We start from the raw sequence: 4,885 nt of genomic DNA, 5'->3' as shown, positions 1-4,885 counted from the left end.
CCTTAAGGCCTATATGCATGTTCTCAACTTTCCCAAGAGAATAAGCCAAGAGAAAATGGGACCGGCAGTAAGCAAGCCAGCCTATACGAGAGGTTATTCACATCCCTTCTTTGACCACTTAACAACCACCCCAAGTAAGAATGCCCAGTTAATGAGACAATGCTTTGGACCAGAGTACTGAGGACAGAAAGATGGACAGTTAATGCCACTTACATCTTTTCTTTTTGGTCCACAATATCAAATAAATTGACCTTTTGTTTTCTTTTAAGTACTACATTCTAAAACTGTCTAATTTGTGCTGAGGAGATTTGAAATAGGCTTTCTATGAACAGCCAAAACTGTTATGAAGGCCATGTTGCAATGAAGTTTAAGTTGAACTACCAATATGTATGCAGATGCTTCATAATACTTCCCATTTGTCGGACTTTCAGTGTGGGTAGAGGTGTACATAGCATGATTACCATCTTCCATCCATGTTTTTTTTAATTCTTTTGTTGCTATAAATTCATTGCACTTGAGTTTAAGGAGATACTTAAGTTTTTCCTGACCTTGCATCTGCAGCAAGGGGTTTTTTGAAAAGCCAAATTCCAAATGTAGTGAAATGGTCTTAATCTAATTTTCACATGTACAAGTGAAGGTTCCATACAAAACAATAAGTATGACAAACATTTTAGCCTATTAGCCTAATCATGTAGGGCTGTTTATTTGAAATGTTTTCAAGATTTCAATAATATAAACATCCACGTTGGAAATGGTAAGTTTCTACCTATTTCCATTCACTCACTAAGATGGAAAAGCCAGTATATTTTTATAGCTTAAAAAGTCAGTTAATTTCCCAGACAAATACATAGGTGGAATTTTCCAGGTATTTCCCAATGTTCTACCTGTGTGCTGGAGAACATGATAAGCTACTTTGTGTCTCGGGAAGAGAGAAAACACCAACCACTGAAGACCTCTTGGCTTTTGCAGTGACACTATTTAGTATGATATATATTTAAATTATAGATGCGGACCAGCATTTAGGCACGTAGCCAATATATAATCACTGGCATTATGGATGAAATTGCAATAGAACATGGTATAATATGATGGAAACTTGACCCATTGTATCTAGATTTTGGTACTTGACTGAATATTATCTATGCTCATGTCTCTAGGTAAATGACAGAACTGAGAAAATAGTTTTTAAAAAGATAGTAAGGGCACCCTTTGTTCTTTTGGCTACAACATGGTAACCCTTCTTAGCAATCTTATGAAGGGAACAGTTCAAATGCCTACACTCTTCCCGGCTGAGTTCATAAATATTTGAACATGCCCTCTTGTCCACCACTGTTCTGGAACTTTCTTTGAGCCATCTTATATTCTGCAGAAAGAAGAGAATGCAGTCAACATTACAGACTGGTGAATTACCTTTAAGAACCAATTATACTCTTTAGATGCACAATTTTAATTTTTCCCAGGGAGATTTTTTTTGTGAGTAATGAACAGAGTTATTTATCTCTTTTGTTTGTAAGGTATCGAGGTGCAAAAGAAGAAACATGGGCTTTGCTCTCAGACACAACACTTTGGTTCAGAGTCCACCGTGGCCACTTTCTAGGTGTTTTGTTACAAACCACCTTGAACCTCAGTCTCAGCATCTAAATAATCAACCTGGACAATAGCCCCAACTATGTGGGTGTTTGGTGTTAATTAGTAACAAGGTATGTAAATTTTTTAGCAGATAGTAGGTATGTTATAAATAGTAGATATTGTTATTGTACTTTGCATGTTTAGAACACGTCCTTTATGTGTGCAGTTCATCTTTTAGCTATGTACTTTGAACTTTTCTTTTACAATAGAAAACATTTAGCTTATGTATTGAACTAGTTCTCACAGTCTGTTAGGCACACTAGTATTCCCGATGACGGCTAAAACAGCGCCATATGCATTAATTGGACACCTAAGTGGGTTCGGTGGGGACCGAGCTCTGTGGCATGCTTGACTGCGTGTTGCTCTCTACCCAGCGTCAGAGGGAAAAGCATGGCCTTTGGAGGCAGGGCACTTGTACTTTTGGTTTTGACATTATAAACTCTAGTTGATAATATTTACCCTGGCTAGCCTACAGAACAGTATATGATGAAATAGGACCACTTTTTAAAATATTATTTTAAATGCTATCTTAAATTATTTTTTAAATGTTGTTTTAGTTATTTTAAAATGATACTTGAAATGTTATATTTTAGGCACCTCACATAAGTGGGACTACGCAGTATTTGTCTTTTTGTAACTGGCTCTTTTCACTTGGCATAGTGCCCTCCATTTTCATCTGCATCGTCGCACATTGCAGGATCACCTTCTTTTTAAGGCTGAATAACATCCCACTGTATGTACATACCACGTTTTCTTTATCTATTCATCCGTTTGTGGACATTTATGTTGTTTCCACATCTTGACTTTTGTGGGTAATGCTGCAGTGAATACAGAAGTGCTGATATTTCTTTGAGATCCTGATTTCAATTTTTTGGGATATATACCCAAAAGTAGGATTGCTGGATCCTATGGTAGTTCTCTTTAATTTTTGAGAAATACAATATTGTTTGTTTTTCATAGCAGCTGCACCATTTTACAATCCCACCAACAATGATAAGGGTTCCAATTTCCTCACATCCTTACCAACACTTGTTATCTTTTGGTTGTTTGACAATAGTCAAACTCTTAGAAATAGAGTAAAACGATGGTTGTCAGAAGCTAGGAGGGAGAGGGAATGCGAAGTTGTTGTACAACAGATATGAAAGTTCAGTTACACGAGATGAGTAAGTTCTAGACATTTGCTGTGCAACATAGGACCTCTGCTTAATAATACTGTACTGTGCACTTAAAAAATTTTTAAGAGGGTAGATCTCATGTTAAGTGTGCTTACCACAATAAAAAGTCATTATTGCATTAATTTATTTTAAATTATTTAAAATGTAAGTGCAGTTCCAAAACCCACAGAATGTGCAACAAAAGTGAATCCTAATGTAAACTAATGACATGTCAGTGTAGTTTCATTGGTTGTAACAACTGTACCACATGATATGGAATGTTAATAGTGGGGAAGGCTGTGCATCTGCATTGAGGGCCAGGGGTATGTTGGAAACTCTGTACTTTATGCTCATTTTCGTTGTGAACCTAGTACTGCTCTAAAAAATAAAGCCTGAATTTTTAAAATGTTATTAGAACATCAATTCCTTGGTTCCACCTGTGTCAGGATATTATACTGAACTCTAAGTAAAGTTCTCTAGGAGGCCTAAGGTAGGCAATATTATATGTACAACCCCCTTCCTTGGCCCCACTTCCCTATCGGAACCTGACAATATGTCGAACAGTCCTGAGGGGGGGAGTGAGGATTAATAAAAGAGACAGAAGAGAGAGTTACCAGGAGGACTCCAGTAAATACTGAAGCCCCGAGTTTATTTTCCACTACCATTATATACATCCAGGGTGTGTACAAAAAAAGAAGGGACAAATATGCATTACCTCACTCCAGAGTAATTCATNTTCTTTCTTTCTTTCTTTCTTTCTTTCTTTCTTTTTTCTTCCCTCCCTCCCTCCCTCCCTCCCTCCCTTCCTCTCTTCCTCCCTTTCTTCCTTTTGAGGACAGGAAAGGAAATTCTTGGGAGCTGGGATAAAGGTGCTTTCTGAAGGAAGGGTTGTATTTGCTTTTGCCAGATTTCTGAGGACACTACCAGCTCAGGACCATTCTAAATTAAATTCCTGGCTTGAGGCTTTTTGAAATCCGTAGTTTAGATAAACTCAGGCTGTATGATCATATTAAGGATGGATTATAGTTACACTATTTGACAACTTGTTTTGAGATTGGCACTATCTTTACAGTCCAATGTAATAGGGCCGGTGTTAGTTCTAGTTTAACTCTACAGTGAGAGTGCGGCCCTTTCTGTTCTGTGGGGTGGGGAGCCGTGTCCTACCTAGATCCCACTTTGGGCCTTTTCTCCTACTCCTGAGCTGTTGAAAACTGATGGTAGGTTCCCCAGTTTCGGCAAATGCCCTCACGTTGAAAGCCTCTTGTAGCACCCCTGCTCGCCCCCTCTGTTCCCTGAGTTGCAAACATTCTCACCTAATCTGTCATTTACCTTTTCACTTTGCCTTTGGTATTTTTTCAACATAGAGAAAAATTACAATTTTAGTAATAAAACCTAGGAATTATGTTCAATTTTCTTTGGCTCCTGGACTTTATATAGAAAGTCATTTTTAATAAAGATATTAAAAATTCCTTAAAAATTTTTCCCTAATAGTTTATAAACCATGACTGTTTCATATTTATACATCTCATAAGGCAGGAATCTAACTTTAATTTACTCAAAATAGATATTCAATTGTTCCATATGCATGTATTGAATAATCCATTCTTTACCTACTGATTTAAAATGTCACATTTTCCATGTGTTCAATGCATATATATTTCTGGATTATATTCTGGTGTCATGAACTATTTGTTTATTCCTGATATAATAACATACTACTTTAATTATAATCATTTTTAAGGATATTTTAATGATGAGACATATTTCACTCATTATTCTGTTTTTCAAACATTTCTTGGCAATCCTTATGTAATTATTGTTCCAGATGAAATTTAGGATCAATTGATTAAGTTCGTTCAAAACTACTTTGATATTTTGAAACAAAAAAGCATTATGTTTTTGTATTGCTTTTGGCAGAGTGACATCTTTTTGCTATTTGAGTCTTCCTGTTCAGGAGTATGGTATGTTTTCCCACGCAGTTGTGGTCTCATTTTATGTTTGTCAGTAAATTTACATTGTTTCTTTTATATGTTTATACATTTTTTCTTTCTTATTGATTTTTTTTAGTTGTCATTTTTGTGAATGAGTTCTTATTTTTCATT

This window comes from Hipposideros armiger, unplaced genomic scaffold (assembly GCF_001890085.2).
Source record: "Hipposideros armiger isolate ML-2016 unplaced genomic scaffold, ASM189008v1 scaffold_716, whole genome shotgun sequence".
In the NCBI taxonomy this organism is placed as follows: Eukaryota; Metazoa; Chordata; class Mammalia; order Chiroptera; family Hipposideridae; genus Hipposideros; species Hipposideros armiger.
Note: the sequence above shows the minus strand (reverse complement) of the source record.